Below are 26,787 nucleotides of genomic sequence, written 5' to 3' on the forward strand. Positions count from 1 at the left end.
TGTGGAAGGCCCAAGAAAGAGCTTAAGATTTGCAGAGGTTTGGGCTTACCCTGTGCAGCTCTGGTGAAGGCCTGAGGGGCACCTCTAACAAGGTGGTGGGCTGTGGCACAGGGGCTCAGCTTTTAGCACCGCTGGCCTGAGGGCACAAAAGAGGAAACAGGAAAGGAGTGGGAGAGCTGAGATTTGAACCTAGGTGTCCGGATTCCAAAAGGGCCTCCTCGCCCACCTTCAAGAGTGACCAGAATCTTAATCACGCCCGAGCAGCCCATAGGGTTTGCACAGCCACGTGGCCTTCCTCAGTTTTCTTCATCTTCATGGATTCCACAGGGTTAGTATTCTAGATGATGGTGGCTGCTTCAGGGATGAGAAAGCTGGCCTGAGTCCCATGGCCTGGCGGGACTCAAGCCCCTCCAGTCCTGCCCCAGAACTCCCCGGCCCCCCATAGGATGAGGGTGGGGGATTTCTCGGCACCTGCTCTAAGCCCTTCACCGGGCCTTGCACGCGGCTACAGCATGTGGCCTAGCAGAAAGAACGTGTGACTCCCGGCCCAGGGACCCAGCAGAGCTGTGTGACTTGCCCACCTGCTGTGTGACTTGGGCAGAGTCCCTTTCCATCTCTGGGCGTGGGTTCATCCAGCTGCACAACTGGCTCGGAGTCTGTGAAGACTTGCTGAGCATCTGCGAACTGGCAGATAAGGAAACACGTTCAGAGAGCTCAGAGGAGCCGGCCGAGATGAAGCCAACGGCAGGAGGTGCCTCGGGGTTTGGACCCCAGCGCCCCAGGACTGACGTCCATCCCCCTCATCCCCCCACCCCCAGCCCCGCGGCAGCACCGGGCTGAGGGGCCCCACGCGGTTCCGGGCCGCGCCAGCCTGACGTCAGGCCGGGGCCAGCGGGGCCCAGCTCGGCACAAACAGACGGCGCGGCCCGGGCCGGGGGCGGCTATGACTCAGGGCCCCGAGACCGGCCGGGAAGCGGAAAGTTTTGTGCCGATGACATCACCGGGCGGCGAGGGCGGGAGGGGGCCGGCTCCGGGAAAAGGCGGCCTGGCGGGCGGCCCGGCCTGGGGCCGAGCGCGGAGCGGGGCGCCGCGGGCGGGGCGGCAGGGGCGCGAACCACCGCCCCCAGCCCCGAGCCCCGAGCCCGAGCCCGGAGCCCCGGGCCGCGGCCCATCCCGCGTTCGCCAGCGAGGAGCGGGTTCCACCCGCCTGCGAAGACGCCGCGCTCCCCAGCGCTCCGGAGGCAGCCGCATCCATCCTGCTGCGTCCCTGCATTTTAATTACCGCCGCATTAATATTCATGAGCCGGGACTCGAGGGGGACCGCGGGCTGTCATTTCCCTCGCCCGCGCACCCCCCCACCCCGCACCCCTCTTCCCCGGCTGAGTCGTGGGTTTTGTTCCTTCCCGCTCCCAGCCCCTCCCGTACCAACAGTTGGTGCACAGCAGATTGGGGGGGGGTGTTGAGTGTGAGCATGAGTGTGAGCAGGTGTGCATGTCTGGGCAAGAAGGGCAAGGGCACAGGGTGGGGGGTTGAGCATGGGATGGGCCAGTGAGGTCTGTGTGTAAATGTGTGTGCTTTTGCCTGTGTGTCTGCTTGTGTGAACGTGAATGAGCATGTGCCTATGTGAGGGTGTGTGTGCACTACATGTGGGCAGGTGTGCACTGTGTGTGTGTGTGCATGTGGGCACATGTGCACACGTGCCTGTGTGCCTCTGGGCAAGCCCAGCCACTACGTGCAGGTCTGGAGGGGGCAGCTGTATGTGCAGGTCTGGCCTGTGGAAGGGGCAAGGCTGGCGGGGTTAGCAGGGCCTGACTGTATCATTGGGGAAACAGGCCTGGTGAGAAGCTGGGCCTTGTCCAAAGTCACCCTATAAGTTGGGGGCACGGGGCCCAGAACCCAGGCCTGGCTGTCTGGCCATCTCCCCGCAGCCGGCCCTCCCTATACTGTTGTTGATAACAATGGCAGACAGAGTGTGCTGAACTGACACCTCTAGTGATCTTCCCAGTGAACATGTGCAGCAGGTGGTGCTCTCAGTCCCCTTTGCAGATGGGGAAACTGAGGCAACTGGTCCAGCTAGTCAGTGGTGTGGCTGGAGCTCAGAAATGTCTGAGTCCAGAGCCTCTGGCTTTAATGACCTCAGCATGCTGCCTCCTGGGGAACTACGTGGGGAGGTCCCCACCGGGGTGATGTGGGGGTACCCGGTGTGAGGGTGCCTTGGGGCTCCAGGCACTGCCCGTGCCCAGGCAGCAGAAGAGGTGTTTCAGCAGAAACATGGCTCACCGTGTCCCTCCCCAGGGGGGCCACTTTTCTTAGGCTTTCCCTGTGCCCCCAGCCTCTCCCACTCCCAAAGCCTGTCCCAGCCACCCTGCACTTCTGGGGCTCCCCAGACACAAGAGGTCTGCGTTATAAGGGGACAGACAGACAGACAGACATAAGGCTCTCAGCTCTCCTCCCTGGGCTGGAGTCAGACAATCATTCATTCTTTCACTCAGGCTTTCTTGTGCTCCCCAACATATGCTGAAGCGTCCACTATGTGCCACTATGTGCCAGTCACTGTCCTTGGCACTGGGGTTCTCTGAGTTTATGAGTTGCCCACACTGCTCTGTTTCCAGTTCTGGTCATCTCTCTCTGGGATGGGGCCCTCTGGGCTCTGACAGGGGGCTTTTAATCTCCATGTGTGCATGCTCACTAGGGATGGGCGGGGGTGGGGGGGCTGGAGACACCTGTCCACAAAAGGCAGCATCCCACCCCAGCCTTGCCACAGAGGTCCAGTGTGCGCATGAGCTGGGACGCCCAGGCAGGAAAGGGCTGTGTCATCTTTGGGCTGATGGAGAGCCGGAGAGGCCATGCTTAGGCAGCCTCAATGTTTCTCTCTCCATCTGAACTTGTCCTTCTCCAGCCTCCAAGCCAAATGATCCCAGGGGCTGCTTGATCTGTCTTTCCCTGGGTTGAGCCAAGGCCATCCTCTCTCTCATACCCACCCTGCTCCAATCCTGCCCTTCTGAACGCCCAGAACAAGCTGATTGTTCCCTCTTTGCTGTCATGCAGGGCTGGGCTGGAACTCTCATCCCAGCCATGTCTCCTGAGGATCTTCTCTTCTCCCCGGGGAGCTCCTTAGGAACAGAACACAGATAAGGAGACTGTAGGGGTGGTCTGGGGTTCTCTTGGGAGGAAGTAGTGGCTTCACTGGGTTTCACAGGTCGAGTAGGGGTTTCCTGTAGATGGTGCTCAGAGGGGAGGAGAAGCATCCCACGCAGAAGGAATGGCTCTGAGGGGGAACTATAGCTCCTATTCCAGAAACAGGGGAGGCCCCAGGCACAAAATCTAGGGACACCTGAGAGATAGATTTTTCTCCCGAAGAGCCAGTGGCAGTACAGCCTAGTGGTAGGGACTTTCAGGTGATCTCCCCACCTCATAAGAACCCACTCCCCCCTCACTGTGAAAGCTCGGGTGAGTGAGCTACTGAGCCCCCAGTTTCCCATCTGTTAAATGGGGAGAACAACACATTTTTTAAAAGATTTTATTTATTTATTTATCTGACAGAGAGAGAGAGAGAGAGAGAGCGTGCGCGCGCACACGCACACAAGCAGGGGGAGCAGCAGGTAGAGGGAGAGAGAGAAGCAGCCTCCCAATGGAGCAGGGAGTCTGATGCCGGCTGGATCTGAGGACCCTAGGATCATGACCCAAGCCGAAGGCAGATGCTTAACGAACTGAGGCAACCAGGCACCCCTACTTTTTTTTTGCTGTATTATATTCAGATTAAGAGACACTGCCAGTAAAGCACCTAGCACAGTGCCCAGTGCTGCTACAGGGGACAGTCTGTTCTCAAGGACATAGGGGGGCCCTGGGATAACTGCCCCATTTAGCATATACAGTAGGACTGAAGTATCAGCCTGTGCTCTGCAGCCCAGCCACTGGGCAGATCAGGGAGGACAGACTTCTGGGAGGGGTAGGGACAGGCTGAAGCCACCGCCAGTCAGACAAGGAAAAGGCTCTAGATTAAGAGGAGGGTCCCAAATGCCCCCCCCCTTGCCGTGGCCCCCCCTGCCAGATTGCCCATCACTCAAACAGCCGGGGAGCCAGCAGTCGGAGAGGCGGCCTGCCCACCAATCCTGGCTCACTCCAGCTTCAGCCTCCCACGTCTCTCTGCCTCCCAGCTCCCCTCTTCCTTTTGAAAATGTCCTTTTTTTTTTTTTTTTTTGGAATAGTTATACCTGTACAAGGCAAAAAAAAAATGTTTTTAAAGGAGGCACTGTAAAAGTTTGTGCATCCTGACCCTGTGCTTCTAGTCATTTTGTGTATGTTTCCAGGACATTTCCCAGCTTATAGAATTCTCTTTCTAAAACTCCCACAGAATGATGTCCACCTCTGCCCAAGACCTTCGACCGCTCCCCATTTTTGCAGAGCAAAGGCCTAAGGCCTTTGCAGCCCAGCCCCAGCCTCAGCAACACCCCTCCTGCTTCTCTCCCCACTGTCTTCCTTGCCCCCAAGGGGGTTACATCTTCTCATGCAGCCATGCGCCTGCCCTTGCTGCTGTGCCAGCCTCCACTTAAACCCCTGGTGCTTTTCTTTTTTCTTTCTTTCTTTTTTTTTTTTTTTAAGATTTTATTTATTTATTTGAGAGAGAGTGAGAGCGAGAGAGATCCCAGAGGGAGAGGAAGAGGGAGAAACAGACTCATTGCTGAGCAGGGAGCCCATTGCGGGGCTCCATCCCAGGACCCTGAGGTCATGACCTGAGCCAAAGGAAGACAGACACTTAGAGCCACCCAGGTGCCCCTATGCTGGTCCTTTTCATATTTAACTTTCAGGAGGGTCCCATTGGAGTCTTGTGTCTAGACTCAATTATGAGCTTCTGGCAGGCTGGACCAGGCATCCTTAATTTTATTGCCACCTACCTCAGTGTCTTACGCATAGTAGGTGCTTGAAATGTTTTATTTTTAAAAACATTTAACTTGCTTTTCTTTGGAGATTCAGCCAACAGATAAGGGTTCGAATCCTTGAGAAAGTGAAATGACCTCTCTGTGCCTCACTATTTCATCTGGAAAATAAAGTTAATAATAAAAGCTCCCTCCAAGAGTAACTGTGAACTAATAGCTCTAGCCTGGAGCAGAGAGCAGTTGACATGTTCTACTCATTAGTACTACTCACTCTACTCATTCATACTCAGTGTTATTCCATCTTGTCTTAGTCTCATCGAATTTGTCCAAGGTCATCTGTCTGGTCTGGGGCAGTGCTGGGACTTGACCTTCATTTCTTCCTCCTCCAGTGCTCCTTATTTCCCTCTGCTGAGTGAGGGTCACAGGCCACTGTCCCTGTTTCTGATAGGAAACACCAGGTCCAGAGAGGCTGAGTTGCTCACCTGAGGTCACACAGCCCGGTGCGCAAAGCAAGGGTCAGGCTGTCTGCCAGGTCTGCAGGGTCCCCCGTGGCCCCTCCAGGCCACTTGGGGCAGGGATCCTACAGCCCCTACAAGCCCAGTAAGACCCACCATCCTGTGTGAGTGTGTGTGTGTGTGTGTGTGTGTGTGTGTGTGTGTCTGCTCCTCCTGGTGGCCAAAGAAGCCTGGTGGCTTCTAAGATTGGGAGAGTCACTAAAGCAAACAGCCCCCACTTACGGAGATTTGGGATTTGGGGAGTGCTGTGCTAGGGCTCACAGGCATCATCTCTTCAATCCTCTCAGTGATCTTGTTACCCCGTTTTCCCGGGGTGCTCATTTAGACTTCGGGAGCTTGCTAAAGGAGGGGTTAAGCTCCGAACCCCATACTGACTACAGGCGACAGTGGGGTTTTCCCCGTGTTGGAGCGGCTCTCGCGCTAGAGCTGGGGGCCAGGTGACCCCCCTAGGGTTGGGGTGCTTCCTGGGTCTCACAGAACATTCCCAGGATCCCTCCCTAGCCCTGGCCCTGCAGCGCCTGCCCAACTGCATCTGGGAGCCGCACCCAAACTCTTCCAGGCTCTGCCAGGGAGACTGGAAATTTCTGCTCAGCAGCTTCTCTGGGATGGTTTCGACACTCGGCTCAGTGGGGGGTGGGGAGGAGGAGTGAGGCTGCTCAACAGGCTCAGCTTTCTCCAGCTCTGCTGGGGTGGGGGGAGGGATGGGGGGGTCACACAGCTTCCGGATCGGTCAGAAATAATAATAACAACAACCAGCTCCAACAACAGGGACCGCATATTGAGAGCTTACTGTGTGCCAGGCCCTGTGCTAAGTCGAGACTTTCATGGCCTCATGGAACCTTCCAGTGCCCTGGCCAGGCTGGCAGAATTAGTGACCCATCTCACAGATGAGCAAGAAAGGCTCAGAGTGGTGGAAGGGGCAGCCCCAGGCCACAGAGCTGAGAGCCTGAGGCCAGGCCGGTGACATTCCAGAGCCTCCGAGCAGATCTAGGTCACTAACTGGCTGGGGGCTGGAAAAGCTAGAAGAGGCCAGGTGGGGGCTGGGCTGGGGGAAATGCTGAGGGTCCCTTAGGGAAGTTGAAGTACACAGGAGACATCCATGACTTGACCAGAAGAAACTCTGAAGCCTCAGAGAAGGCATGCTTGGAACCCGGGTCTCTGTTAGTATGTAGGAGTGTCCTCCTGGGACACAGTGGGTCCCCCTGGAGTCTCAAGGGGTCTGGAAACTTTTCTCTATTACTGGTCCTGGTAAACTAATGACTCCAGATCCATACCTCCCGCCCCCCCAACACTCTTCATCCTCCCCCCTGCCCGCATCCCTACCCGGATGGCTGTCTGGCTCGGCATGGTCAGATGGTGAGGCAGGCGTGGTGCCTTAGTGGGGCTCCTGGCAAAGCGCCCTGCTCTAAATCAGCGCGATGGCTAGGGTGCCTGGACTGCGTGCCTGGCCCTGAGCCCCTAGGCCCCAAGTCAAACCGGAGGAATGTGTATGGGGGTGTCTGGAGAATCTCAGGCCTCAGGTAAAAGAGAAGGGCTGTGAATCAGGCACCTGGGGCGGGGGTGGGGGTGTGGGGGGGGGGGGCAGCTGAGCGACCCGCGGCAGTGATGACCGTCACTGGGCTCAGGTCCCCAACCCGTTAAATGGGCACACCGATCCCTTCCCTCCAGGGCAGGTGGGGGCCCAGTGGGTTCCTGGGGAACAACGCTGGGGGCCAGAGGGGGCCACCCGAGGCCTCGCTCCCCACCCCGCCCCCGCCGGCGCTGTCTCCCAGCCCCGGGCCCGGCCGCCTAGGGCGAAGCGTGCAGGGCGCGGCGGCGGCGCGGGCCCAGGCGCCCGGTTCAGCGGAAAGGAATGTCTTGCTCGGCGGGGGAGGCCGCGGCCCCCGAGGCCGTGTAAACCCCGCCGCCCTCCCCGGGCCTCAATTATTGCGGCCCTAAAGCCCGGCTCGTTCCGCCAACCGGGCCGCTCGCCGGGTCCCCGGGATGACTCATCCCCGCCCCCTCGCCGCCGACTCCCCCTGCCCGCCTCGCCCCACGCTCGCCCGAAGCCGGGGAGGGTCTGCGGGGTTGGGGAGTGGGTGCGCCCCGCCCCCACGCCGCTGCGGCGCGCCCTCCCCGCCCCGCCCCTCCCCCGCGCCCCCTCCCCGCGCCGCCCGCCCGCTCCCTCCCCTCCCCCCTCCATAACTCAAAAGCTTGTCAAGCTGGTTCCAGACTCCTGGCGCCGGGCTCCGCTCCAGGAAAGAAAAAAAAAGGAAAAAGAAAAAGGGAAAAAGCCGGCGCGAGGGAGCGAGAGGGAGAGAGAAAGGCCCGCGGAGCGAAACTGTGCGCCACTTGCGCGCTCGGCACCGCGGGCCCTCCCCCGCCCCCCAACCCTAACGGGGAACCCCGCACCCCCGGGCAGAGGCCGCGCGCGCGGCGCGGATCAATTATTTATGGGCGAATCAATTATTTAGCTGTCCGGGGAAGGGGAGGCGGCTGCGGAGACCTCCCCGCCGGAGGTCGCGGCTCTCCCGCTGGGCCTCGGGGGTCGGGACGCGTCCCCTAGCCGGGGCTGGGGGGTGTCTGTCCGAGAAGGCTGCCTCGGGGTGGGCTCCGGGAGGAGCGCGGGGGAACCCTCAGAAACCTCCCAGTTAGGCCGGGGCGGTTGGGGGGCGGCGGGGTGAGAAGGAGCTGGCTGGGGCGGGGGCGTGGGAAGAGCCTCGCCTGTGAATTCTTTCCTTCCTCGCTTCATTCATTCCCATGTTTCTTGCGAGCCCTCTGCTGCCACGGAGCCCACGCAGAGGGCTGTGGTAGGAGACGGTTAAGAACTGGAATTTGGAGTTAGAGCTGGGTCCGAATCCATCAGTATATTGTATTCACCCCTGCTGTGTCCCGTTAAGCTAGGAACTTGCCCTCTCTGAGCCTCCACTTCCTCTAGGGAGGGATGAAGAGGAGCAGCATGAGGGCTTGAAGGAGGTGGGGATTCAGGGAGGTGAGGCACCTGGGCAGGGCCTGGCACGGAGTAGGCATGGAAGGAGCACTTCTCATACTGGGGGGAAAACTCCCAGGCCCCCAGTATCCCTCCCTCTCCCCTCTCCCTGCTGTGGGTCCTGGAAAGCCTTCATCCTCTCCTGGTTTGAGACATTTGAAGGTCATTATCAAAGCCATGTCAACCCCAAGGCCTCGGCCCAGGGCCCTTACCTCTGGCTGGCTTCTCACCAGCCTGGTCCTTCAAAGGCTAGTGCATCTGGCAGCCAGAGGGGTCTGCCCCAGCCTCAATCTAATCCTCTTGTTAGTCACTTCCCTCCTCTGCAGCCTCCTTCCCTCCCCCATGTCCTCCATTCTGCTTCCTACCTGCTCCTCTCTGCTTCCAGCCTGGGTGGGAGAGGTTTGGAGTCGTGAGGTCATAGGGGCCAGGGGATGTCAGAGTCCAAGTGGGGCTCAGCTCTCAGGAAAGTCCTGGCCTTCCAGGGGACAAACTTTGCTCCTGTCCAACGAACTAGTCTGTTCTCTTTCCAAGGCTCCGGAAGTTGAGGAGGCTTCTGTTTCCAGACCCAGGCTTGCCAGGGGCTCACTGTCTTGTCATTAAGTCTTCCAACAACCATATGAAGTGGGCCTCGGCAGATCCTGGTTTGTGGGGCCCAAGGCTTTTAGAATTGGGGGGACCCTGGTTAAGAAAAATAATGCGAAGTAATGAATACACATTTAAGCCCAGGGGCCTTGGCAGGGCCCAGGCAACGAGAGTCCTTGGAGCTAAAGGGTCCTTACCTTCTTGGCAAATCACCACTGCAGGTGGCTGGCACCATTGTCATCCCTTTGCAGAGGTGGAAATAAAGCTTAGGAACAGGGAAGGTGCAGGCCCAAGGTCACACAGCTTGGAAGGATAAAGCTGAGCTCCGAGCTCATCAGCAACACTGAACTGCCTCAGTGCATATACCACCTTACTGCCTCATCTAAGACGAATCCCCCACCCCCGACCCCCCACATCCCCAGCACAGGCAAGGTCAGGCACAGCAGCCTTTGCTTCCAGACCAGCCCTGGCCCCTCCCTCCCAAGGCCTTCATGCCCTAAGGCCCCAGCCTAGGAGACTTTCTGTCTTGTGACAACAACCACACAGTGCCAGGAGGTAGGTCTCTTCTGACCTTTTGAATTCCCACAGCTGTCCATGCTCATTCCAGAACTCGCCTCCTCAGCTGACCCTGAGGGAACACCCCCTATCAGGCGGTGAGCTCCCTGGGGGCAGGGGACTGTTGCGTCTTGTTTGGCTTCTGTTTGGCTTCGTGTTTCCCAGTCTGAGCTTCTGGTCCCAGCACAGAGGCACAGAGTAAACGTGCATGGTGCCTGTCGCTGGAACATCTATTCCCAGCTTGGGAGGAGGGGCAGCAGAGGCAGTGGTGAGGCTGTTAAACTGCACGTTCCTGGGGCCTCTCCAGACCTTCTGAATCAGGCTGGGCACTGGGCCTGGGGCTCTGCATTTTCCAGCTCCCTGGATGAAGTAAAGCTCACTAAAGTTTGAGACTCACTGACTCAGGAGCCAGAAAGGGCAAAATGTTGCATCAGACCAAGCCCCTCTCACAAAGGGGATTCATCCCCCCCTAACTCTGGCTGATTTTTACCAGTGTACCAAGCTCATCTTCCAGCTGAGAATGAATTGTTTCTTACACTTATTAAAGACCTCCTGTATGCCTGGGACTGGATCTGAGGCTTCAGATACTCAACCTCAGTGGATACTAAAAAAAACAAAAAAACAAAAAACTTCGAAGAAGTGGGGACAATTATTATCTCCATCTTTCAGATGGAGAAACTGAGGCCTGCAGAGGCAAAGTGACTTGCAGAAGGACAAAGTGTTGGGGAATGAGGAGGCTCGAATAGGAGCATAGTCTACAGGACCTCAGGAATATAGCTTACAAGGGTCTAATGAGAATATCTAGAGTTGAGAGTTTATCCACCAGCCCATGAACAGCTTGGAGAATCAGACATGCTACAGTCACGATAGGAACCTCAAGCAAAGATATGCAATGAAATTAGGCCACAGACCCCAAAGAAATCTAATCAAGTAGGCCTCCTCTCCCTGGTATCTCCGAGTCAGCTTTTGGGGGCGGGGCGGGGGGGGGGGGTTGTGAAAAGATTTGCTGTATTTGCTTCAGGCAAATCTTTGCCTTTTTCTCTGTCTGCAGTTTTGGTACAAAAGGGAAGGATCCAGGCCAGCAAGAAGAGAGAACCAGGCTGGTGGTGGGCAGGTGGGCATTGCAGGCCAGCATGACTCCCTGGGCTTATCTACGGGGCTATTATCACTTTGCTTCCCCTGAACCAGTGCTCTGTGCTAATTCTCACTCTAGGAGGGTGATCAAGGCATCAGGGAGGTTTCAGGTGGGGAGGGGCCAATTTAGTGGTCACTGTGCCTATTGCTGGAGGGGCCAGCTGCAGCGAAGAGTGTGGACTTGCTCTAGGAGGACCTCGAAGACAGAACCAGTGGAGGCCACCCAGAGAGGTCGGTTTTGCCTCATAAGATAAACTAACAGGGCAGCCTTGTAGGTAATGAGTGACCCACCTGGGGAGGTATTCAAGGACAGGCAGGGCTGTGTGTGTCAGTGTGTATACAGAGCCATGACTCAGGAAAAGGATTGACTAAGGCTACTTTGAGAACTTTTTCAATGTCGGGACTGGGAATTTCCATTCCTAACATAACTAACCAACCCAAGTAGGGTTGATGGGAAAAATTTACAGAGAAGAAAGGTGGCAGGGTAAGGTGCCCAGATTAGGAACCCACAGACCCCCTAGTGAGGCACCCAGGGGCACTGAATCAAGACCCCTCCCTTGGCTTCCAACAGAACTGCCATTTCTTGACACTCAAATGTCCTCATTTCTCTTGCAATCATCTATAAATGTCCAAGAACCCTTCATTATAATGATTAATAATATATTACGATGACTGACAATCACTAACCATAACACTCATAAGCATGAATGGAGCAGTTACTGAGACAGGCTCTATTCTAAGTAAATAAATAAATAAATATATTTATTAATGTATATAATTGACATGAAAGTCCTATGAGCAATGTCTTTACTTTTACTATCATTCCCATTTTACAGATGAGGAAACTGAAGCTAAGAGAGTGACATGAGAAGTCCCAGGACTCAGACCTGGGCTCAGGAGGGGAGCTGGGAAGTGCTGGCAGAGGGCCAAGGAGTAGCACGCTGCCCTCCATCTATGGGGCTGCTTCTGCCCTCATGGCCGGGAACTCTGGCCACTGTCAACTGCAGTGGCCCAGGGTAGCAGAACCCAGAATGAAAATGGGGGAAGGGGCCATCTCCAACTTCTTCATTTTACACCAGGGCAGTAGGTATCAGAGAGTAGAAGAGACTTCTAAAGGTCATCAGCAAGTCCAGTGGCCACTGGGTCTCCTGAGTCTTCCTGGTGGGCTTCTCCTACTGCACTCCCACATTCCACTCCTCTTTATTTATTTATTTTAAAAGATTTGTTTATTCATTCATGAGAGGCACAGACTGAGAGAGAGAAGCAGAGACACAGGCAGAGGGAGAAGCAGGCTCCATGCAGGGAACCCCATGCGGGACTGGATCCTGGACCCCAGGATCACGACCTGAGCTGAAGTCAGGTGCCCAACTGCTGAGCCACCCAGGTATCCCTCCACTCCTCTTTAAAAATGATATTTGAAAAATCACCAGTAGGAACACCTGGATGGCTCGGTCAGTTGGGCATCTGACTCTTGGTTTCAGCTCAGGTAATGATCTCAGGGTCTTGGGACTGAGCCCCATGTCAAACTCCAAGCTCAGCTTGAGATTCTCTTTCTCTCCCTCTCCCTCTGTCCCTCTCTTGCTCATACTCTCTCTCCTCTCTCTCTCACACACACAAATAAATCTTTAAAAAATGAAATTATAAATAAAATTTAAATGGGGGGCACTGAGGTGCCCTAGTTAAGCATCTGCCTTTGGCTCAGGTCATGATCCTCCCTGGCCTCCCCTAGTCTGGCTCCCTGTTCAACATGGAGTCTGCTTCTCCCTCCCCCTCTGTCCCTCCCTCCCGCTTGTGCTCTCTTTTCTCTCTCTAGATCTCTTTTAAATAAAAACATATCTTAAAATATAAATAAAATTTAAAAATTGTCAGTAGTAGCATATTGCTAAGAAAACATTATTGAGGGACACCTGGGTGGCTCAGCAGTTGAGCATCTGCCTTCAGCTCAGGGGATGACCCTGAGGTCCCAGGATCGAGTCCCACATTGGGCTCCCTGCATGGAGCCTGCTTCTCCCTCTGCCTATATCTCTGCCTCTCTCTCTCTCTCTCTCTGTCTCTCATGAATAAATAAATAAAATCTTAAAAAAAAAAAAAGAAAAGAAAACATTATTGGGTTGGATGGGTGGCTCAATGGGTTAAGCAACCGGCTCTTGGTTTCTACACTGGGCATGGAGCCTCCTTAAGATTCCCTCTGCCCCTCCCTCACTACTAGTGCCTGCAGGCTCTCTCCCCCTCTCTCTCTCTCTCTCAAAAAATTACCAAAGGAAGCAGAAGACCTGCTGCAGGTGAAGCAGTGATGTGCCCAGAGATTGTTTCCCCACTTGCAAAATGGGAATCATGACAGTGCTTCCCTGCTGACCTCATAGGGAGGGTCAAGGTTAAAGGGAACAGTGGGTATGAAGCCACTTGTAAACCGGAAGACATTATCAAAGTGATCATCTTTGAATGTTGGGCGTAGAAATTAGAAGTACGAGCTGCAGCTCCTCCCAGGGAAATCGAACTCAAATTCAGGGCTCAGAAACAATCAATTCTTCCAGGGTTAGATCCTCCCTAGAAAGCACCCCAGGCTCTTTCCTCATCTGTCCACCTGGAAGTCATTCACTGAGCCGTCACCTGTGTGCAGCAATGCGTTCAGCTCAGGGGCCTCAAGCACAGGCTCTGGGTCACTCTTCCTTGGCCTGAGTTAAAGGGTCGGCTTGGCCACTCCAAGGTAACGCCAACTTCCCTGTGGGAGCCTCAGGGTGTCTGTTAGGATGCAGCCTAGCTCTTCTAGCAGAACCCAAGGAACCCGAGCTAGAGGAGAGAAGAGCTGATTTCCTTGGTGTGTCAGTCTAGGGGGCTCCGCTCTGGGAGCTGGTCCAGGGCCCACGCTCCTTCTGTCTTCCCATCTTGTGCGGGATTGCCTCCATCCACTGGGTGGAAGATGGCCACCGTCTCCCCCTACCAATCTTTCCTGGGAGTGTTGGGAAGACCCAGGAGGTGGAGACCACCCCTTCCTTTTAAGGGAAGCTGGAAGGTGCTTGGACACCTTGCTTGTGTCCCATTAGCCAGAACAGATCACATGGCCATGCTTAGTTGCAAGGGGGCCTGGGATATGTAGTATTTAGCCTGGCAGCCCTGGACCTCTTTAAAACCCCAGAGGGGGATGTTCTGTTACTAAAAGGAAGATGGAAGAATGGATACTGGGCAACAGCCGGCAGTCTCTGCCATGTAGGATTCAAGGAGATACTCTGGGGAGACACTCAACACAGGGCCAGATATCCGGCCGTGCTCAGGGAATATGTGACATTATTTCGTATCATAAGTGTGTCCTTATCACTTTCCCAAGGGATCCAGGGACCTTGGGGTGGCTCAGGTGGCTTCGTGGGGGCCTCCATCCCATGCCCTCCAACCTCTAGGTGATGAGGAGAAGCACCGAGAGACAGCAAACCCCAGCCACCCCACAGCCCAGGCCAGGGAGGATCTCAGGCCTCCTGTCTCTTCAAGGAAGAAACAGGAAAACAGCCTTTACTTCAGGGCTCAGAGACAAGGAGAAATGGTGACATTGGGGCCCTTGCAGCCCTGCTCCCCGGCTGCTTCTGAGGAGCATGGCAACCTCTGTTGCTTTGTGGCTCAAGGCTGGGTCCGCTCTGCTATGTTCTGGCTCTCGGACACTGGTCAGGACACCAGACAGGCATCCTTGTCCCCCAAAACGCAGCGCCAGCTGATTTGAGCTCAGAAGCATTCCCTCCTTAAATATTCTCCTCTGAACTCAGAGCCCTTTCCAGCCCTAGGAGGACTGAGAGATGACATGGGAAGGTGTGTGCTGTGTCCCTACAGGTCCAACTCCCTCCAGCTACCGAGTAGAAGGGTCTCTTCTCCTGCAGACGCTGGGTTCAGTGTCAGGAGCTGCGACCCCCTGATCAGATGACCCTGACTCTGTCTCTTAGCAGCTGTGATCACTGACCTCTCTGATTATAATGGGGATGATTAGGGCATCTGCATCTCCATCTTACTATAAAGATTTATAGAATAAACCACCCAAGGTGTTTGTGGAGGGAAAAGGTTCACTGAATGATGCCTGCTCAGATCAGGATTATGCCAATTATTTTCTTCCATGCGTTCCACGGTCCTTGACTGCCTGCCACCTGTCCATGCCTCCTGCTGTCCACATCCTAAGCCTTTTCAGAGGCCCCTGGATGGATGGGGCATGTCCTCTGCCAGCTTTGCACCCCAGCATTCACACTTTCCACAATCATGATGAATTAATCCTGTGGGTGGAACACTGCCTTCCAGACAAGGAATCCCAAGCAAGCAGGGATTGTGACTATTTCATTCACGCAGTACCCTAGTGCCCGGCACAGGTCTCGGCGTGACGAGGATTCTAGGAAATGCTTGTGGAATGAATGAATGGATGGGCAAATGAATGGGCGGGTGGATGAGCAAGGAGTTTTGCCATCAGCCTGAGGTTGTGTATCTAAGAGCACAGTTTACAGACTTGGAAAGACTCTGATTTGAATGTCAACTCTGTCATTGACTTGCTAGGTGACCAGAAGCAAGACCCTGCTTCTTCACGTGATCTCAAAACTGGACTGGCCCTCTCTCCTCGACTACTAGAGAAGTCAGGTTTGGCTAATAAAAGCTTTCATTTGTTCATGAACACAGTGAATCCACAAACATTTTCTGAGTGTCCTCTGGGTGCTGGGGGCCCGGGCTGGGTGATGGTAGCTGGGGATAAAAAGGAAGACCCTGTACTGGAGGGGGAGGTGGAGGAGGGAGAGACCCTCAGGTCCATCCTCTCCGCAAAGGAAGTGGCTGAGGCCCTCTGTCCGCATCCTGTCCTCCCCAACCCCCCATGGCCCTTCCATCTGTGTCCTTTTCCTGTGGCTCTTTCATCTGGGCTTGGGCAGGGGGCTCTGTGCCCCCCCACCCCCACCTGCAGCCATTTCCTGCCCTCCTGTCATCTGCTTCCTTTGATCCTTTTGTCAAGAGACTTCTGGAAGCCTCTGGACCACTGGCAACCTTGGCAACCTCCTCCCCTGGGCTGGTCCTGGTCTGTTGACCCCACCGGGACAGGAGGTCAAAGTGGGCTTCTCTTGGGATGCTGCCCTGGGAGGCAGGTGGGTCCTGGTGTCATTCATTCATTCATTCATTCATTCATTCATTCATTCACAGGTCCTAGGCCTGTGTGGGGCTCACAAAGTAAACAAGGCAGTCATGGTCCCTGTCCTCATGGAGCCCCCAGCCCTTTGCACACCAAGTGGATTCTCCCCAGAGCTGCCACAGCAGGAGTGGCCCGAGGACCCAAGGAAGGAACACTGAGCTAGAAATCAGGCCTCTAGCTAGCACCATCATCTCTGAGCCTCGGTTCCACATCTGGTGCGTGGGGGCGGCCGGAGATAGCACAGGACCACATGCTCTGCAAGCTCTCCCAATCTGGAAGATCATGAGAGGTCATGGGAGTGCTTGGCCTTGCCAGAATGGACTTCTCGGACACAGGAAGGGGCCTCCGGAACCAGAAGAGAGGGAGGGGAGAGGCCAGAGGTCCAAGTATGAAAAGAGGTAGATACCCATCATTGGTCAGAGAGTGAACGGGGCCTTGGCCTGTGCCCTCCACTTGGCACGGGCCTCCAAGCCTGGCTCGGGGCAGGAGCTCAGCTGATGCTTGTCCGGGGACTGCCATTTACTGAGCACTTACCATGTGTCAGGCATGCTGGGCTGAGCTATTTATACCAGGTCCCAGTCTGTTAGCTCCTCATGCTGGTCCTATGAGATAGATGCCATTATTCTCCCCATTTCACAGATGAGAAAAGAGAGGCACAGAGATGAGTTCTGCCCCGGGCCCCGTGGTTTGCGGATGGCAGAGCTGGCTTTTGAACTCTACTGACCTGACTTCAGCCCCTGTGCTATTCTGTCCCTTGGTGAATGACAAGGGGGCTGGGCTCCAGGCATCAGGACCTTGAGCTCACCTCTGCCCTTTCCATCTTTCCCCTCAGTGGTTTCAGCAGGGTGGCTGGTGAGATCTCACCCAGAGGAGATGGGAAACAGTCAGGAACCAGAATAGAGGTCAGCCCAGGTGGCTCAGCGGTTTAGTGCCGCCTGCAGCCCAGGGCATGGGCTGGATCGAGCCCAGGATGGAGTCCCATGTCGGGCTCCCTGCATGGAGCCTGCTTCTCCCTCTGCCTGTGTCTCTGCCTCTCTCTCTCTCTCTCTCTCTCTCTCTCTCTGTGTCTCTCATTAATAAATAAATAAAATCTTAAAAAAAAAAAAAAAGGAACCAGAATAGAGGCCCACCTCCCAAGGGAGGTCGTCCAGAGGACAGCAGCGTGGGCTGACAGTAGTGTTCTCCCCACCCCACCCCCGACCCCTGGCGACCCTTTCCTCTGCAAACCCAGGGAGGCCCAATCCATCCATCCACTCGTCCATTTGTTCCCTCATTGGCTCAGAATACACAGATGAGCAAGTGTCTGTCCCCTGGAGGACTGTGTCCTTAGGGAACATCCTGAAGGACAGCCAAACAGACACAGGTGAACAGGTGAGGGAGGTAGTTGGGGGCGTGGTGGGGGGAGGCAGGCAGAGGAGGGAATGTGGCCTGGGGCAGAGGCAGGATGGCTCTTGAGGAGGTGACATCTGAGCTGAGACCTGAGGATCAGGAAGCAGAGGGCTTCCAGATATCAGGACCGGTGAGTGCAGAGGTCAGGAGGGTGGCAGGCAAACCGGTGCTAGAGGTAGAGAGGGAGGGAGGGGAGGGACCGGATGGGGCAGCAGGGTCTCGATGGGCTGGCACGCTGAGCCAGACAGAGCTCGACACCTTCTGGGTAGAGCGTGCAGCTGTCAGGAGCCAGTCGAAACCGCATCAAGTCCTTTAAAGTTTCCATAGGCTTCCCAGGGGCTGCATGAGTAGGAGGCTGAGGAGAAGGGGACATGGAGGCAAGGATGCCCAGATGAGGCTGGTGTAGGGGGGAGATGATGAGGCTAGACTTGGGCGTGGCTGTGGGCAGGGAGAGGGGATATGCTTGCTTGTGACTGGGCATGGGGGTCAAAGAGGACTCTGACTTTGGGGACCTTCACTTTTCAGCATGTGGAGCCAGGGGACAGAGGAGGGCCGGAGGCTGGGGTGAAGGAGCCAAGCCCTGGACTGCAGCTCGACTTGGACTGTCCAGGGACTCGCAGGGCTGTCACCGCTGCCCACAACCCACCCCCAGCCCTGCACCCCATTCTCTCATGATTGATGAAGGCCCCATGCAGTGTTTGCTCAGCTGGCTGAGCCCTCTGGGGCCGGCTGCGGGTCTGTCCGTGCACATCTGTCTGTCTCGGGGAGGAGGAAACCAGAGGGGAGGGGAGCTGAGGCAGAATGGAAATCCTCCAGGGTTGGGCACCAGGCCCTCCCCATTCTGCTTTGCTGGAGTGACTCACCGGGGGAAATGGACTAGTCCAGACCAAGAGCCCCTGCTGGCTATGGGTGGTGCAGGCCTGGGGACTTGGCCCCCACCATTGCCAGCTGTTTACCCTCAAGGCCTTCCACCTGCTAGAGACCCCAGGCTCCATCCAGGACTGTTCCCCCTGGGGTCTGAGGAGGGCAGTTTTCGGGTCACGGGCTCTGGGGGAGCTGTGGGGCCCCAGGACTGGGAAGATACCACCCTGCCCGCTTCTCCTCCATGACCTGACTCAGACATGGCCCCACCACCGACCCATCGCCCCCTTTTTGCTCTCCTCCCTCACCCCTCTGTCCAACAAATCTAGCCTTTAAGGCTTTTTGTTCAGGCCACTTAGCCCCTCTGTCTGCCTCCCCAGACCGGCCCCCCATTATGTCTCACCTGGATATCTAGCAGCGGCCTCACCAGGTCTTCCTGCTCTTACCTTTGCCCCTGCACTCCCTGCTACTCAAGGCAGCCAGAGTGATCTCTCTGGAAGTGCTGCTGAATATGTCACTTCTCTGTCTCAAACCTTCCATGGTTTCCATTACCCTCAGCCTGACATGGAGACTAACACAAAGCCAGAATGGCGTGACCCACACCGACCTCTCTCCCTCCCTCCCTCAGTGCTACTTTCTATAGCTCCCTGCTTGTGAAATGGAGGATTTTTCAATTTTTCTCATTAGCCCTGTTTTAGTCTCACCCCCTGGATCTTTGCACATGCTACTGTGTCCTTCAGCAGGAGCATCCCCACAGCCTCTTGCCTGGCTGATCCTTTTTTTTTTTTTTTTTTTTTTAAGATTTTATTTATTTATTCATGAGAGACACAGAGAGAGGCAGAGACACAGGCAGAGGGAGAAGCAGGCTCCCTGCAGGGACTCCGATGCAGAACTCCATCCCAGGACCCCGGGATCATGCCCTGAGCCAAAGGCAGGGACTCAACCACTGAACCACCCAGGTGCCCCTGCCTGGCTGATTCTTACTCAAGCTTTGGGTCTCAGGTTAGACCTCTCCTTCTCTGCCCTCTCCCCGTCAGAACAGGATGGGTCAGGGGCCTCCTCCAGGCCCCCATGAGACCTTGGGTTTCCCGCAGCACAGCCCTGACAGCCCTAGACAGGGCCTCTCCTTCAGGGCCTGTCCATGCCCAGCATCTGGGAGGTGTCTGGGAGAAGGTTCAAGGGCAGCCAGGGAGGACCACTGGGGAGCAGGGCTGAAACAGGCCCTGCTCAGGCCTCCTGGTTTTGTATGGGGAAAGGAGAGGAGGGGGCTCTTGGAGCAGTTATTACAGCAACTGTGATGCCCCCTCCCCTTTCCAGGGCTCTGGCATAGTCCCACGGAAGATCCTCATCCCCTGCCACTAATGGAGGAGGCAGCCGGAGGTCACCACTGGGCCTCTACCCACAGGATGATAACAAGGCTGATGAGCAGTGCTCTGTGCTGAGGGCCGCACCTGCCTGAGCTCATTCTGTCCCTTTATCACCCCCAGTTCACAGACTAGGAAGCTGAGGCTCTGCGGGGCACAGTGACTTGCCCAAGGTCACTCGATCCTGCCAGAGCTGGAATGGGAACCCAGGATCGCGGCTGCTCACGACCATCTGGTCACCGGTCACCACCTGGCTGAGGGTGGACACTTCTCCCAGACTCAGCAGGCCTTGGTTCTTCCTCCGAGAAATGGACATCCCAAAGCAATGACTATGCAGAGGGCGTTTGTGAAATCAGTGTGCTGCTGGTTAGTGCAGTGGCAGGTGAAGTTTCCAGAAGAGGAGGGTCAAAGAGGGGCAGTGATGTAGCCATGGTCACAGAACACGGGGCGATCTGTATGGGCCTCTGAAGCCAAGGCAAGTGGTATCCAGTGAGATTTTTCTCAGTTAAGCTCCTCTCTGTAACCACAGCCATGGTGACTGGCCTGCTGGGTGTGGCCTATTCAGCCCTGTTCTGAGGGAGTCAGGAGACTCTGTGGTGTCAGGGCTGTGGCTTCAGGCTCTCTCCCATCCTGGGCAGGAGCAGGGGTAGGGGATGCAGGAGGGGAGGCACACTTCCATCCCACTAGGGGAGGCAGCTTCAAAGGGACCATGGAATCCTGAGCCACTGGAGGCTAGAGCCTCCTTCCCTGCAGAGGCTTGGGGGACTCAACATAGCACTTTACCTCCCCTTCCCTAGCACAAAGCTGGGAAGCTCCCCTGGGAGCCTTGGTGGCAGCAAAGGAGCCAGGGACTGGTCTGCAGCCTGGCCTGGCCCCATGGGAAGAGTACTGGACAGGGAGTCTACGTCAGGCTCTGGCATGGCCTTGCTGCACATCTGGGCCATCGTGCCCCTCTTGGACCTGGTGGGGGCACCACTGGTTTGCCCTGGATGGAGCTAAGTGGTTAACATTTTACTCCTGAATCCTCAGAACCATCCCTGTGAGGCTGCCAGTATAATTCCCCTGCTCTCTGTGAGGCTTGGAGGAGTGAGGGGACCCACCCAAGTTCACACAGCGGGTGAGTGGCACAACAGGAATTTGGCTTTTCAATTTATGGAGGTCTAATGGACATAACAATAACTGCAGAATTTGAGGGGCTTGGGCATCTATATACTCCCAAAAAACCATCATTGCTATCAGGGCAGTGAACATATCCACCGTCTTCCAAAAGTTCTCTTGTGCCCCTTTGTGGGACTTCCTGGTCCCCAATGTCCCACAGCAGCCACTGAGCTGCTTTTTGTCACTACAGGTTAGTCTGCATTTTCTAGAATGTTCTATAAATGGAATCACACAGTATGCATTCTTTGTTGCCTGGCTGCTCTCACTCTGCATCGCGACCTTGAGATTCCTCCATGGTGTTGCGTGTCTCAAGAGTTCATTTCTTCTTACTGCTGAGCCGTGTTCCATGTAAGGACGTACCACAAACTGTTGAGCCAGTTGCCTATCGATGGGTTGTTTTCCAGTTTTGCTTGTTACACATGAAGCTTCCATGAAGATTCATGCGTTAAGTCTTTGCATGGACCTAAGTTTTCATTGCTCTGGGATAAATGCCTTAGAGGGGAATCGCCTGTCCTGTGGTAAGTGTACGTTTCAATTTTTAAAAAGCTGCCAAATGTTTTCCCAAGTCGCTGAACCACTTGACATTCCCACCAGCCATGGAGAAGGGTCCTAAAGGGGGATGGGGACTGGAATCGAGGCCTGCCCAGCTCCAGAGCCATGGGCCCTCACTGCCAAGCCCCAGACCTCCCCAGTCCTCCCTCCTAGCTGGCCTGGCTCCCTGGGCTGGCTGGCTGGCTGGAGAAGGAGCCAACGGACAGCAGGGGCTGAGATGCTCTCCACCCGCAGGAGCAGGTGCCCCCTGCCCACCTGCCCACTGCACTGGCACCCCCACCCCTGCAGGTCTGGCTTCCTCTTTGAGCAGGGCCATGCCTTCCCAAGGGGCCCAGAAGCTCCTGGAAGGCAGGGCTGGGCACATAATGGGCGCAGGGGAAAGGCCAGTGGGGGGGGGGGAGCTGCAGGGCTGTACCCTCTGTGGACCCTTGTGGCTTCTGGCTTGCAGAGGAAGGAGGGGGGTCTCCCAGGCCAGTGACAAAGGCTTCTGGGGCATTGGGGGGGGGGGGGTGCTGAGGATTTTATTGGGCTCCTTACCAAGGCTGCAGGGGAGAGGGGTGTGTGTGTGTGTGTGTGCTGGTAAAAGACAGTCCCTTTGAGCTCCGAGAGGGGAGAAAGAAAGAAGCCATCGGAACCTTGGCAGAGGGGGAGACACAGAGACAGAGACCCAGAACCGGAGAGAGGGAGGCAGTCAAAGCCAGGAGGGGCGCACTCCCCCTGCAGACCCCGGGGAGGAGGGAAGGAGGCGGGAGGGGTGCGCGAGGGGAGCAGGGCTTCTTCATTAAAAATGAACCCCCGGAGCCGGGCCCGCAGCGGCCGAGGAGCCGGGCTGCCGGCAGCCTCCCTCTCGCTGGAGCACAGAGGCCCGCGCCGGCTCCAGCCGCCCGCGGCCGACCTCACGCGTCCTCAAAGCCAGCCTGGCCCACTTCCCCCGCCGGTTGCCACAGCAACTGAGCTCTGAGTAATCAGCCGCACGGTGACCTTTCTTCCCCCGGAGAGAGGGAGGGAGGGAGGGAGGGCGGAGGGAGGGAGGCAGCGCTCGGGAGGGGGGAGGAGGAACGAGGGAGAGGAGGAGGGACGGGAGCAGAGAGGAGAACAGAGGGAGAGAGATGAAGAGGAGGAGGGGGGAGGATGGAGGCGAGAGAGGGGGGAGCGACGGAGGAGGAGGGGAGGAGGAAGAGAGGGAGGCTGAGCGCGGTCAGAGCAGTAAAAACACTGCATCTGGGGTCTGGGGGCTTTCGGGGATGGAGCTGGCAGTCGGAAGCTGGAGAGAGGAGGGGCAGCTGGCCCTGCAGCGCTGCGGTGGGGGTGGGGAGGACCCCGGAGGGTACTGACCTGGACAGATGAGACCCCGACACTCCCTCACCCGCCGCCGCCCCCCAGCTCTCCAGGGCTGCCTCTCCCAAGTCCTGGGGGGTTGTGAGAGAATGAGCAGTCCCTGTGTGCTCTCTGGCTCAAAAGGTACCCTCTCCCGGCAGCAGCAGCAGCGTGGACTCCCCCATTCCCCAGATGGGAACACTGAGGCCAGGGAGCGGGTTTGCAGTTTCAGGTCCGGGCGCTTGAACCCTATGACACCTCTTTCTGCCTAACTGCTTACCCCTGGGAGGCGAGCTGTAGCCAGAAGAGGTGGGGGTGAGTCCTCCACTACCCAGGTCTCTGGCCTCAGTTTCCTTGGTTGTAAAGTAGAGATCCTGGGGTGGGAGGGATGCTTACTGCCCAAGGAGACAGCACTGGTTAAGGAGGATCCAGGCAGCCTCTACGCCTCTACATCCAGATTTTTTTTTTTATTTTTTTTTTAAGATTTTATTTATTCATTCATAAGAGGCAGAGAGAGGCAGAGGGAGAACCAGGCTCCCTGCAGAGAGCCCGATGCAGGACTCATCCCAGGACCCCCCCCCCCCCCCCAGCACCTCCCAGGACTCCAGGATCACCATCTGAGCCAAAGGCAGAGGCTCAACCACTGAGCCACCCAGGTGCCCCTACACCCACATATTGATTTGAGATTCGCTAAACATAGCGAGAGCAAGGCAGGTAGGATGGGAGACCCAGACAGGATGTGAGCTGAAGGAACCTGGAGAGGCATGGGTGCAGAGGGGAGCCCCTGGGGTGCAGGGGCACCACCCTGAGAGGACACGGAAACTTCGTGGGTCCTGCTATCCTGCCAGCCCACCCTCGCTCCGCCGTGGCTCCGCAGCCCTGGGCCAGCACCAGGCCCATCACCCGCCTGGCCCTGGGGACCCGCCAGCCGCCTGTTTATGAGGCGAGCCAGTCCTGGAGTCACAGCCGCGCCCACGGGATGGGGGAGGGACGACAGATGGTTGGAGGTGCCATTTTAACCAGAGTCTGCAGCAGTTGGGGAAGGAGAGGGGGGAACCTAGGGCTGGAGGGGGGCTGGGACCTGGCATTGCTGCTTCCTCAGGGCCTTCGGCTCCTACTTCTCCCACCTGGGCACCTGTCCCCAGCTCCGGTTGCCCACCTGACCCAACAGCCCTGTCGCTTGGGCTGCCCAAACTCCTGTGGACTCTGTGGGTGCCCCTTGGGTCTTACAAGGTGTGTGGCGAGGCAGGGGCAACAGTGGCAATCTCTTAAGTCCCTACCACCCACGAGGAGAATCCTGTGACCACCCAGCATGCAGCGAGGATGCGGCCACTGACCAGGGACTGCCAGGGGCTGGCAGGGGAGTAGCAGGAGGGCTCATGGGCTGTGGGGTGCTGAAGGCCCCAGAGTCCAGCCCTCGGCTCCAGGCTTCAGCTGGAGTACTCAGGGCACATGAGGAGCAAAGCTTGGGAGGGGTCCATGTTTCTATCCTAACTCAGCACTGAAGTTAATTCCAGAACTTCTCCAGACCTCAGTGTTTGCTTCTCCATCAGGGAAGGGTGTCGGCCCCACCCAGCGGGCTGGCAGGCAAATCACCTACTTTGGTGAAGGAATGGCAAAGCGAGGCCCATCTTTTACAGGTGAGGAAAGCAAGACTCAGAGAGGCCAGACTGCTCACCCAGGGTCACCTGGCTGCGGAGGGGAAGCCCCGGAAGCCCCTTGCCCTGGGATGTGGGGAATTAGGTGCATGTAAAGCTCAGGCTGTGAGCCTGCCTGTTCCCTGGGGTTCTTGGCTCCCTAGAACTTCCCCATTCCAGAAACCCGCATGCCCCAGAGCTTTGTGAAATAAGGGACAAGCCCCACGGGTGGCCATTTGGCCCCAGGGCAGGAATACTAGCATTGTTTCCCAGAGCCCACCTGGGGCCCCACGCCTGGCTGAGCACCCAAGATCTCTGTCTTGTCACAGAGATCACCCTGGGAGATGGGTGCAACCCATCTCTGTTTTCAGATGGGGAAAGTGAGGCTCAGGCGGGTGCAGAGACTTGCCTCAGGCCCCACAGCACTGAGTGCCAGAGATGGGATGAGAATCTACTTCTGGGACCTCAGAGATGGCCTCTTAACTCCAGACCAGATCAGCTGGGTTCGACCAAACTCGAGGGACTGTTCCCTGTGACTTGGCTATGAACAGAGTTCCCTAGGCACCATCAGGAAATATTGATGGGAGCTGCACGGAAGGTCCCTGTGGTGCAGGAAGGAGCAGGCTCATCACAGGATAGGCACGTGACTGGGTGAGACTGGTCAGTAGGGTTGGAGGCCATGGTGCCAGGAGTACCCACAGCCCAGGAATCTTTTCTGATCTTTGAGCATTGAGGGGCAGGGACCATTTCCCTTTTTTTTTTTTTTTTTAAGATTTTATTTATTTATTCATGACACACACACACACACACACACACAGAGGCAGAGACACAGGCAGAGGGAGAAGCAAGCTCCATGCAGGGAGCCTGACATGGGACCTGATCCCAGGTCTCCGGGATCAGGCCCTGGGCTGAAGGCAGCGCTAAACCACTGAGCCACCCGGGCTGCCCCACCATTTCCCCTTTTTGACAGAAAAAAAAACTGAAGTCCAAAAAGGCAGGATGACTTACTACAAGTCCCATTGGGCTTTAGGGACAGAATCAGGGCAAAGGGGGCAGCCCCCGTGGCTCAGCGGTTTAGCACCGCCTTCAGCCCGGGGCCTGATCCTGGAGACCAGGGATGGAGTCCCACTTCTGGCTCCCTGCATGGAGCCTGCTTCTCCCTCTGCCTGTGTCTCTGCTTCTCTCTCTGTGTGTGTCTCCCATGAATAAATAAATAAAATCTTAAAAAAAAAAAAAGAATCAGGGCAAAGGCAAGATTCTTTGACCCTCAACCAGTGTGCTTTTTGCTGTGTGTCAGTGCTACCCACCCACTCACTCATTGATATCTCCTCCCATCCATATACCCCTATCTACCCACTCACCTACTGATCCATCTACCCAGCCTCCGTCCACCCATCCATCCACTCACCCACCTATCCACTCATCTCCATTCTCTCATCTGCCCACCCATGCATTCACATGTCCATCCACCCACTCACCTACCTATCCACTTACCCATGCATTCATAGAACCTGTTCACTTATCCATCTTCCCATCTTACATCCATCTACCACTCACCCACTACTCATCCATCCACTTACTTATCCATCCATCCACCCATCCATCCACTTACTTATCCATCCATCCACTTATTTTTTTCCATCCACTTATTTATCCATTCATCCACTTATCCATCCATCCACCCATCCATCCACCCATCCATCCATTTATTCATCCCTCCCTGCCTCCATCCATCCATCCACACATCCATCCACTATCCATCTACTCATTCAGTTATCTAGCCATCACCCATCCAACGACTTTTCACCCACCCAAGTATTCATCCATCTAACCCACCATCCATTTATCTCATTTTATTTTTATTCTATAACCATTCTGAGTCTTGTTTCTACAGCCTTTAGTTAGGAAACATATGTTCAGGTGAGCTGGGTGCTGATCCTTCCTCTCTGCGGAGGTGCACCAACTCTCCAAACCCCCCTTTCAGCATATCAGTTCCAGAGATTGTCATAAAATGGACCAAGAGCCATCAGCCCAGGGGCCAAGGACCAAAAGGATTGTTTGGACCAGGGATGGGGCAGCTTCTGCTCCTGCCTCTAACATGCTGTGTGACAATTGAGCAATTGCGAATTGAGAATAATTGTCCGGTCCTCTGACAATTGGAGGAAGAAGCGGAAGCTTTAGAAAGGCAATAGCCCTTCACCAACATGAGGGAGAGTTTTTTTGAAGGGGTTAGTAGGGCTCAGTCTTTGAGGCATACTCTCTCTTATTACTAAAACCTGCCAGAAAGTTCGGTTGATTCTGCTCAGACCAGCTAGATAGTCATTCATTCATCCATCCATTCATTCATTCTGCACCAACTGTGTACTAGGGCCCATATAAGACTCCAGGGATCTAGAAATCAATACAGATAGCTTCTGCCCTCAAGAAATTGGTTGATACTTGGCTCTGAACAGAAATCAGTCACTTCACATGGGTTCTGGTTTAGGCTTGAACTTAGTCCTGGGGGATTCGAGGAATGTCAGCTGTGCCTGGGCTGTGCAGGTGAGGAGGGAGTCCCCGAGGGGGAACGTACTCATGATCTGGAAGGACAGGGCCGAGGGTGTGGAGAAGGACGTGGAGGCAGAAGGGAGAGCACATGCAAAGTCCTGGGGGCCCGGGGGAAGTTCTTTGAGTACCTACTAAGTGTCAGGCACTGTAGCCAGTGTTCCCACCTCATTATCTCAGTGGATCCTACTGAC

General features: G+C 56.0%; 1 long non-coding RNA gene across 1 annotated transcript; it reads left to right on the top strand.

Moving 5' to 3' along the window:
• The first annotated feature begins 6,716 nt into the window (after window positions 1-6,716).
• On the top strand, window positions 6,717-15,267 carry LOC140597842 (uncharacterized). The gene is made up of 2 exons (XR_011999812.1): window positions 6,717-6,912; window positions 15,153-15,267. It is a non-coding gene; the product is annotated as an uncharacterized lncRNA (long non-coding RNA).
• Window positions 15,268-26,787: the final 11,520 nt, after the last annotated feature.

The sequence above is a fragment of the Vulpes vulpes genome, chromosome 2, assembly GCF_048418805.1.
Source record: "Vulpes vulpes isolate BD-2025 chromosome 2, VulVul3, whole genome shotgun sequence".
Lineage (NCBI taxonomy): Eukaryota > Metazoa > Chordata > Mammalia > Carnivora > Canidae > Vulpes > Vulpes vulpes.